Source organism: Myotis nattereri, assembly GCF_964212035.1.
Source record: "Myotis nattereri genome assembly, chromosome: 10".
In the NCBI taxonomy this organism is placed as follows: Eukaryota; Metazoa; Chordata; class Mammalia; order Chiroptera; family Vespertilionidae; genus Myotis; species Myotis nattereri.
The window spans coordinates 62,847,466-62,858,964 of record NC_138085.1 but is presented as its reverse complement, the minus strand read 5'-3'; positions in this window follow the sequence as shown (position 1 = coordinate 62,858,964).

The following is an 11,499-nucleotide window of genomic DNA, read 5'->3' as shown; positions in this document are numbered from 1 at the left end:
ATTTGCATATTAGCCTGTTATTATATAGGGTTCATATACATATAAAATCTGTTTTTATGCATTTGGTAGGAAATTAAATGCATTGTTCTACAATATCTCCTTTACACTTATGTGGCTGTCACTCATATTTGTCCATAGAACTGTCTCCTTTTTACTGACTTAATGTTTCATTGTGTGACTATTGATGAATATTTATGTAATCGACCATATTTTCCTATTACAAATACTGCTTCGGTAAGTATTCATGTAACCAGCTTCCTTGGACATAACTGTGAGTACAAGTAGGGTATGTTCTTAGAACAGCTAGGCTAATGAAAGGGCATGTGCGTGTACTTTTGTTAACGATGGATTTTGCTAAATTGCTCTTTATCCAGGTTTTACTTATTTATACAGACACCGACGATGCAGGAGAGCGCTTCACATCTTAAGCTAACACAGTGTGTTATAAAACATTTTGACCTATATTAATTTTAGATGAGAAAAATAACATTTCACTGTGGTTATATTTTGCATTTTACTCATTATAAATAAGGTTGAGAAACTTTTGATGTGTTTAAAAGCCACCTGCACTTATAGGAGCTTTAAAATGCATCGATTCCTCAGGTCCCACATTTCAAAATCTAGTTCAGTAAACCCGAAGATCAGTATTAAAAAAATACTAAAGTGATTGGGGTAAATAAAAAAAAATTTTAAGAGAACATCATAAGAAAAGCACTATTCATGTAAGAATAGATTGATAAATTGTACTTCAATTAACATTGTAAACATCTGTTTATTAAAAGAGAATGAAAAGTCAATCAGATTGGAGAAGATATTTCCAATTCTACAATGAACTCAGAACCAGAATATATAAATTACTCCTACAAGTCAACAAGAAAATGACAGTGACAAGGCAAAGAAGGGGACACAGTGAGTTGGTATCAACAGACTATTACTAGGACATATGCTCCCGAGGACAGGGACTTTGTCTGTCTTGTTCACCAGTGAATTTCCAGAGCCTATCATGACATCAGGCACATAGCAAATGTACAGTAATGTTTGTTAGATGAACTAAAAGGAGTGATGAACAGAAAAGAGACAAAGATGACACTTCTCCCCCTGGATTAAAATATAAGGAACTAGGAAGATGGGGATTCAAGAGAAGATGGTTTGGAGAGGAGAGAAGATGGCGGGTTACATAGAGACTGAAAGCCTAGCAGGACACCCAGCTGGAGCAACAGAGTAGACAGTTGTGAAGATAAGACTAGGCGTTGGACCAGAAAGCCCAAGTAGCAATTTCCCATGTGCGGGCGTCCTCTGAGAAGTGACTGCGGAAGCTGTATGACCAGGTGACATGGGCAAAAGAGAGAATGCAGAGAAGATGGGTAAGGACCCTGCAAAGGGCTGTTTTAATAGGATAGTTGCAGGGTGGGGTTCAAGAGCAGATGCATCAACTTTCATTCTTCAGCAGCAAGCGGAAAGAGACAGAACTACCACTGAAGGAGCAACTGCAAAGCTTGAAGTGTCCTCGGGTTGGACACAACCCAAACATGTACGAGGGAAGACAGGGAGAAGGCAAAGGATACAAGCAAGAAAAAGTCTGGTGGATGGAGCAAGACACTCCAAGTGAAGGGCTCCAACTCAGGGGTGATCCAGGTTAAATGACACAGGTATAACTTAAGAATGGGGGACTGTAAGAGAAAGAAGGCAAATTTATGAATACAAACTTGGATATGAAAGTGTATGTTTGTTCAGAATGAGAAAATTAGCTACAAGAATATAAAGTGGTATACTGATAAATATCACAACCACAAAACCCAGAAAAATAACATTATTAATTAATTGTCTGACAAACTCCTATAATACTTTTTGGGGGGAAAAAATTTCTTTTGCTTTGTACCTTTATTGATTCTTTTCTATCAAAAGTTTCGTGGTATTTTTTTATAGAGAGGATAGTAAAATAACTCAAGTCTTTCCTCTAGCATGGTTGATCAAAATTCGTTTTTTTATTGTTGATGGTTTAGAACATTTTTTTTTTAGCTTCACAACTCGATATTGGTAAGGTCATATAAATGTTTAGGATTGTTGTCATATTTGGAAAAACCACTATCAAGGTCCTTTCATATATGAGCTATAGTATTTCAGGGTGTGTCAAGTTTTCTTACACAGTGACTCATCTTAAATATCCTTTCAATTGACAATATTCGTTAACCAGTTTGTTGATTTCTCATTTTAGTGGTTTGTCTATAAGTTTTGTATTATCTCACTGATGTCAGAATTTCATGTCAAATGAGCAATAAATTTATATATTTTTATATGATTCAATGATAAGTTCAGAATCACAAACACATGACTTTACAGGCAAACATTCCAGCTATTTGTAGCATTAATGCAAATGTGTGTCCTACAAACATAGGAATTCTGAATAAATTGTAATTTTTTGGTGAAAAAAAAAAAGAAAAATATATGGTGCATTTTCAATTGAGTATATTCCTGGAAGGAAAGAATATCCAACTTGACTTGGTGTTAATGAGAACCAAATCTTGCTTGCAGTTTTACATTTCTGATGAATGAAAAAAATTTTCCTGGACTCGTTTATGGTTCTGTAGCAAGTTGCCTGTTGGCATCTAAATAGACATGCCCATGTCCTAACCTCCTGAAGCTGTGAATTTGACCTTATTTAGAAAAAGGGTCTTTGCAGATGTGATTAAATTAAGGCTCTTGAGACCATCCCAGTTAGCCAGGTGGGCCTTAAATTCAAAGACAAGTGTCCTTATAAGAAGCAGACCAGGAGGAGACCCGGACACAGAGGAGAAGGCCATGTTAATTAAGACAAGAGGCAGAGATTGGAGTGATGCTGCTACAAGCCAAGGACCGCCAGGAGCTGACAAGGGCAAAGAAGGATTGTCCCCTAGATACTTTGGAGGCAGTGCCAAGCAGTGCACACCTTGATTTCAGACTTCTGGCCTCCAGAACAGTGAGAGGATACATTTCTGTTGTTTTAAGCCACCCAGTTTGTGGTGCTTTATTTCAGCAGCCACAGGAAATAAGAGCATCACTGCCCACTAACGTTTCTTGCCTTCCTGCCTCCACAGGAGCCAAGAGAGATACACCCCAACACTGGGTCACACCAGGCTTCCTAGGCCATGGAGTTCAAATGCGGCATTTCACCCCTACACACACCCAGAGAGAAAATAGTATCTTTTCTTTATCTTTTTCAGCCCAAAACTGCACAGCAGGAGCAAGGGTTTGGTCCAAATGAGCATGGAAATTCAGCATGAACCCCAGCCTGGGCCTCATCGAACCCAACACGAGCACTAAATAAAATAATTCAAATAACTCAAACACCAACTTCAACTCCAATCAATCCTATACCACCTCAGCCCTAACTTCAGCTCCAATTCCAACCTCACCCTAGGTCAAAGGAAAGACGGAAAGGAATGATCTCGGGGGAGAGAACCACCTCTGCCCCACCATCTGATAGCCTTGACCGACAGCTGTCTGCAATTTGTAGCTTGAAACCTGCCTTGAACCATTGTCCTTTGGGTTTAAAATCTGATAGGAGGCTATCGCCATTATTAAAGGATTTAATACTCAGAAATCTATTTGGAAAGAACCCGACCTTAGAAGTTCATAGCTGAGAAATAGAGGCATTTTAGTTACTTCCTCTACAAACAGCAGACTGGGATGAAAGTTCTTAAGAAACTCATCTCCCCCCACCCTGGTCTGCCAGCAGTCATCAGGAAATGGGATTATCTTCAATTTATAAATGATGAATAATTGCCAGCTTCTAAGAAGATAGAAGAATCCACAGGGAGAAGCTAGATTTTTAAAGAGACACCAGCATGTTTCATTCTGAGTTCTATCCAGCCTCCTCCTGACCATGGGAAGCTGGTTAGGGGTGCCAGGCCTGGGGCCTACAGGGTACAGGGTTCACTGTGAGACAGGGAAAGTGGGGATTCAGAGCACAAGGCCCGAGGTAAATCCCAGAGCTGTGTTCTGTTGGAGAAGGCAGAGGTCAGTCTGGAAATGTGACTCCAAAATGACCTGTCAATCAAGGGAAAGCAAGACAAATAACCGAGCTGAGACACAAAGCCCCCAGGGCTGGTCGGCAGGAGCAGTGAAGGCCAGAACAAGAAACTGCAGGTTGGGGCACGCAATCGTGTCTGAACTCACCCCAGGGTCCAACAGCCAGCACCCCAAGCAGCTTTTACACCCTTATGTCCCAAGTCTGCATGGAAAAGACAGATTCCTTTTTTAATAACTCTTTTTTTCTGATTCAAAAAAACTGAAGACTACTTAGAAAGTATAAAAAGTTTGTAGAAACAAATTAAAATTACAACCCCTTGACTTGAGTCATGGTCATTTAAAGGGCTAGGACATTTGTAGCACTTAATTGTTTCAGGAATTTAACCTTTGACCCTCTAGGTTCAGTTACTAACATCTAGAAGAAAAACAAAACAAAACTCTCCTGTTCCCTTTCTTTGTCCAAGAGGACAAAACCTGAAAAGAAACCAAGGCCACAGCTAATGCCGACAGACCAGATCCTATTTCCTGCTCTGCTGGGGAGGCAGCTGTCCATTCAGAACATGTGTGCTGACCATTTCCTGTGAGCCTGCACTGTGCTAGGCACTGGGCTACAGCACAGCAGAGACCATCCCTCCTCTGGCCACGTCCACCTTTTGCAAAGGCTATCAGGGGTGCCCCAGGCCAACCCCACAGCGTATCACTGACACACACTCGTGTGCACCCAGCCACATACTCCAACATCACAACATCGTACACCTGCTTTCACACTCACAAATACATTCAGTCACACAACCACTGCACACCCATATGCTCACATCACACCAACATATACTTACACACTCACATTCACATGCACACTCTCACACACATATACTAGGCAGTTACCTGCTCCTTCCTTAATACTCTCCTAAACCCTGGTGGCATTTACCACATATAATGTTGTAAACTCTATAATGTCTCTCCATCTCTGCCTCAGCCTGGAAATTCCCTAAGTTCATTTCTATAAGCCCATCTTTCTTCACAGTACCTGGCACATAGTAGGTATTCAATAATGTTCACTGTATGACTTTGAATGCCATGGTTAAGGACTGTGGCCCAAGGAGCAAGGCAATCTCTCCCCAATCAATCTATCTCTCTATCTGTATCATCTATCTGTCTATATCTATCTCTGGCTGAAGTTGGAATTGGGTAAAAAAAGAAATCTAAGGGAGTGAGACTGGAAAAGCTGGCCCTTGTGCTACCTGTCACTACCAGAACCTTTCATTAGAGACAAGGATTGAGTCTTGCTGGGCAATTTATTCAGATGGCCAGCGATTTGGGAAGACAGCAGGTTATGTACCCTAAAAATTCCAGCCCTGCTATTAATTATGGAACTGAAACTGGGAAAGCCAGCGTTCGTGCTACCTACCTGTCACTCCCAGAACCAGTAAGTAGAGACGAGGATTGAATCTCTATGGGTGCTTTATTCAGATGGCCCGTGATCTGAGAAGACAGTGGATTATGTACCCTAAAAAGACCGTCTTCCATTTCATCTCAAGCCAACGCTGTTTATAAGAAGAAAAAAAGTATAGGTAAGGTGTTTGGAATTCAGGGAAAAAGGGTTAATCAGATAAAAACTGCAGTCCGTGATTTTCTGAGCATCCCTTCATCTGCTGACCCGTGATTCCTTATCTGCATCCTGGGCCCAGGCCTTTCTCTCCCCGGAGCACAGTGTCTCCGATACCATCTTGGGCACTTGCCATCCTCCTAGGGCACAGATCGAATTGCTTGCAGATCTCCTGAAGTCCAGGCAGGTCTAGTCATACATTCTAGTCCCTGAACAATAGCTCTCTACACACATTTATTACCAAGCCCATTAACTATATATCTGAAGCTAAAAAGGTTTTATGTTCTTGAGTTGCCCATCAAAAGCTCCTCAGAAAAATGCCAGATTCTATGACAAGGCTCCCTCCTCTCAGCTCTAGACCTACCCTGGCTCCCACCCTGAGGCAGACACAGACAGACAGCACCCAGAGAGCCTTCCCTGCTGCTCCGTGCGTGTGTGTGGAACCTGTGAACTTGTGAAAAGGGGCAAAAGAGACTGTCAGTTTTGCATCATTGTCTCAAGATTCTCCTTGCCCAATCCTACTGACTCCCCGTTCCTTTCACAATATTACTTCTGAATAAACCTTTTTCAAACTTAATTCCGAAAGGAGGACAGGGGAGAGAGAGGGAGAGGGAGGGGAGGAAGGCGAGGAGAATGGCTGCATCTCCAAAGTGTGAGCCCATTGGTGAGATCACCACAAGCCTAGGTCCCACCCTCAGCTTTGAGGAGCCAGAAATAGGAGTCCTCGGCCCCCCCAAAGGTTGAGCAGGTGCCAGGAGGCTGAGATGTACTCCCTGTTTCATGCAGGATGGCGGACAAACTCGAGTGGTTGATAAGCCTCAGAAGAGAAGAGAGAGACTTCATGAGACTTGACTTGATGAGAATTGATGAGACTTGAGGGGATGGAACTTGACGGGACGGGACTGTATGTGATAGGACTGGACTAGATGAGGCAGCCCAGGATGAATCCGGGAGCACTCACCCCAACATTCGGCAGAGCAGACAACGAAGGAGCCCCAGAGAAGCAGACCAACTTCCCAGGCTGCTAAAGCCCCACACAGTCGCCCTTCTCTTGTAGGTCAGCTCCAAGCCACAACCAGAGATCAAAACAACTGACAAAAGGATAGTCCATCCTACACACACACACACACACACACACACACACACACACACACACACGGCCTGCAGAGCTAAGGCAGCTCCAGGACCCATGGTTCCCTTGACCTGACAATGGGAGATCAGGGCTGGGAGCTGGAAAGAAGGCTGCCATGGGTCAGCTGGGGCTGTGTGACCTCTGTGGTTAGAGCTGAAGCTCTGAGCTCCTCCCCTAACAAGAGCCTCAGATTTGGGAAAGAATGGAGGATTGGGGGTGGTGTGAGGGCATTTTGGGTCAGGTTTGGCCTTCATCATCCCTCCCAAGTGCCCCCACTGCATAGGCACAGCCCTGGAGAGCTGGCCCCACAGTACAATACCTGGGGCTCATGGAAGTGGGAGACCAGGGCCTGCCACCTCCCCACACACCCCCGCAATACACAAACTCCAAGGCTCCTCATCCTTCTGCAAGGCCAGTGAAATCTACTACAACCGTCTACTCTTGGGCTGTTCCCTCACTACCAGCCCGCCTGCAGCCTGCTCTCTACCCAGGGACCCATTCGCATCATTGTTTAGGTTCTTATTCCCTTATACATCCTGCCCTGGGATTGTCCTCTTCCTTGAGGCATTAGCACCTTCCACACGCCTTTTATCACCCCAGCCCCGCCTGCCTGGGGTCAACCTTCAATCCACAAGTGTCTGGGGAAGAGGCCGGAAGCTTGGTCACACTTCCCAGGCGAGTTTCACAGTCCCGTTCCTTGTTCCTTTCCTTCCTTTCTGTCCGTGGCATGTCCTGAAGTCCTACCCCCTCCTACCTTTTCTCCCTCCCCCCACAAGAGGTGTTCCCATAATCAGTAGGCATCAGTCGGCTCTAATCAACCCCCTGTTTTGACTATTTTAGCAGCAATAAAAGGGCCATAAAGAGAAAGTCAGGGGGCCCTCTAGGAGCATGGATCGCCTTCGCTGTGATATAATGAAAAACACCAAGTGCTTCCTCAGAGCCCTAAGTGACAGCCCTGGCAGCGGAGCTATTGGAGGAGGCCTAATTATGCTATAAATTAAAGGGCTTTTTTTTTACCCAACATTATGACCTTTAATAAGATTGTTTTTACAACCAGCTGTCAATAAATCATGCAGGAGCACCAGTGAGAAGCATTCTCCGAGAACTTCTGCGAATTTCATTAGCTGCAGTTTATTTGGTTTTGGCGAGCTATGATGTTTTTTAAATCTCAAATTAAAGGCTCTGAACCATAAAAACTAATTCAGAGAAGTTCCTGTTTCAGCCTCTGAAAACAAGCTTTCCTAATTGCAGAAATTAGCTGAGATGTGGCCAGGCCAGGAGGTCATTAGCTGGAAAGCGGTGACAAGTGGCTAGGACTTCACCAAGCCCCATAGAACCTGAAGGTGACAATTCCAGGCGCCTACAGTGGCCAGCCCTGGGAGGTCCTTGGCCTGAGGGCTGCTGACCTCAAGAGGGGCAGGCCAGCTCAGCAACTGGGACTGCCACAGCAGACAGGGCCCTTGGACCACCAGACTGGGGATCCCACAAAGCTGTTTATCCACTGATGGGAACTTCCCACCCCAACTTTCTCCGAGTTCTTGTCTTTCTTGCACCACCACCACTGACTATATCAGGGTTATAAACTTCCTGAAATACATACAATGAAGTATATGAAAAATAGGATATGAAAGTGACATATTCAGAGGTATCACTATGGCAAAGGAGTGCACAGAGTCAGACGAGACATGGCCAACAGAAGCAGAGATGACACGAGGTCTGTTACCCACTTCTTAAGAGAGCAGGTGGCCTGGGTTTAAATTCCAGCCCTGCTATTAATTATGGAACTGAAACTGGGAAAGCCAGCATTCGTGCTACTACCTGTCACTCCCAGAACCAGTAAGTAGAGACAAGGATTGAATTTCTATGGGTGCTTTATTCAGATGGCCCGTGATCTGAGAAGACAGTGGATTATGTACCCTAAAAAGACCGTCTTCCATCTCATCTCAAGCTGACCCTCTTCATAAGGAGGAGAAAAGTGTAGGCAAAGGGTTTGGAATTCAGAGAAAAGGGTTAATCAAATAAAACCAGCAGTCCGCAATTTTCTGAGCATCCCTTCTTCTGCTGCCCCGTGATTCTTTATCTGTGTCCTGGGCCCAGGCCGTTCTCTCCCCGGAGCACAATGGTTCAGACACCATCTTGGGTGCTTTCAGTCCTCCTAGGTCGAATTGCTTGCGGGTTTCCTGAATCAGGGCAGGTCCGGTCACACATTCTAGCTCCTGAACAATAGCTTTCTACACACTTTAATTACCAAACCTATTAACTATATATCTGAAGCTAGAAATGTTTAAATTCTTGAGTTCCCCATCAGAACCTTGGGAAAGTAGAGTGTACAGTGAAGACTGTGAAGCCAAGCTGACCTTGTTCAAATACTGGCTTTGACAGTTGCTAGCCAAGTGACCTGAGGCAAGGTATTTCATCTTCCTGGGCCTTGATTTCCTCATCTGTAAAACGGGGGTGTTACTAGTACTTCCCCCAGAGGGTTGTAAGGATGAGGGAGCAGAGGCAGATAAATCAGTTAGCACAGTGCTAGTGTCTATAAGCTCTCAATCAATATCAGCTAGTCACAATGGTAGTAAGAGGGGTGCTGGTATTTCCCTCTCTGACTCTCAACTTCATCTTCTAAAAAAAGAGCCAGGGACTAAATGATTTTTAAAGCCACCGTATAGAAGTAATTCAGAGAATTGTAGCTCTCTGCTTAAACCCCTCAAAGGCTTCCCCTTGCCCACAGATTTAAATCTAAGCAACTGGGAAAGAGCCTGCATGGTTGAGTCCCTGAGCGTCCCCTCAGGTTCATCTCCTGCCAGGAGCCATCCCACCATTCAGCAGAACTGACATTCCCAGTAGCCTCTGCCTCTGAGCCCAGGCACGCAGTCTCCCTTCTACCTGGAGTGCCCTCCTGAGCCGCTTTAACTGGTTAAGTCCTACTCTTTGCAGGCACCTAAAGTCACTTTCTCCAGCAAGCTCTCTAGTCCCTCATCCCTACCCCTCCCCTTCTACTGGGGTTTCTGTAATACCTGGTGCTTCCGCTGTCAGAGACCTCATCAGCCTACATTGATGGCTTTGTCCAACACGCTGCCCCCACCAAAGTAGGAAGCAATGACTGTGTCTGTTTTGATTTCCTGAGATCTCCAGAGCCTAAAACCAGCCCGGGTGTATGTGCATCAAATATTTGTCAAAGGGATGTTAAACATAGACAATATACCTAGAATAATTAGATAATTCAGAGGCATAATTACATGAATTACTAGAATAATTACATGCAGAAATAGAATGTTATCTTGCAAATAGATATTTAATTTGTAACTAGAAGTTGGTTTCCTTTATTTGAATGAATCGAGTATATTAGAAGATTGTCAGAAAATAAAACTATTAATACATCTTACCATGGTCTCATCATCAGACCTTCATCTCCTTTTTCTCAGAGAATGAGGAGGGGAGAAGGAAGGAGGAAGGGACTGAATGGGGTGAGGCTGGATAAGAAAAAAGGGCTTTGAAGACCAAGAGAAACGGGGGCTAGGACCCAGGAGGGTCCCAGTCTCCACACCCCCAACTCCTTTCCTCCACACTCCCCCACCTGCCCAGCTTCCACAGCTCTCCTAGGGCAGGAACATCAGTGGTTCTAAAATTTCCGAATGAAAACCATTCGTGAAGTCGTGCGTGGGAAATGAAATGCCAGCACATGGGCGTCAGTGACTGTGAAGAAATCATGGCATCTACACTCACCTGGCCTTCCTTTGGTTTGCCTCATTAATCAGCTCCCCAGGTCATCGGGGTGTCTCGCCTCAGGCTCACAGGTCTGGTTTTTGTATAATACACATTTCCCCTAGTTTTTATTTCATCTGCTTTTTTCAAGCAGCCTTTCCATTATTTCTGAACATTTGAGTTTGAAAAAAAAATGTAAATTACAGACGCCTGTGGATTGACGTAATGTGAAAAGAAGGCAGCTGTTTTCCCTCCCTCCAAACAGGGGACATAGTTTTTAAAACTAATAAACCCCTAAACCTCACGAAGCCTATTTCAACCTTTTTAAATGGCCATTTTCAGAATGGAAAAGGGAAAAGAAAAACGTGTTTGGGGCAATGTCTTGGCAGGAGGGGGAAAGGTCCCAGCCTGTACTGATGGAGTCTGTCTCCTTTCTCAGGCTAAGGTCTCAGACCACGGAGAGCCTGGGAGGGGAAGGTCACAACGTGGGGATGTGTCTCAGAAGACCTGGTAGGGAGGAGAGACTGGACAGACACAGGAGATGGGAATTTCCTGGCATAGGGGGGTCTGGAGAAGGTGGGAGCAAAGGGACCAAGAGGGACATAGGAGGGATCAGTTTTGACAACCAGGCTGGGACAGTGTGTGGGGGGGTGGCACTGGTAGGAGCAGAGGGTCTGGATATTAGCCAAGAAGCATACTGTACACTGTCTGCCTTCTCTAGAAACAGGAATTGAATGTGGGGGACATCGGGGAGTTGGGGATTAGGGGCAGTGGGGAGAGCTGAAATTTCACTGTGAGGAGCTCCCGGGAGATAAGGAAAGCCACATGTAAAGACCGACCTGACCTCTAATGAGTGCAAGACTCTCTCATTTTTGAATACCCACAGAGCAGGATCCCTAGGGTCACTCTTCTCTTCCCAGAGGGCTCTGGCTGACTGTCTACTCAAGCATTGGGTCCTGTTCTGCCTACAGCCCTGAACTAAATGCCCGGCAGAGACTCATAGACGGCACCTGGGAATATTTATGGAATTAATAAATGAACTAATATGTAA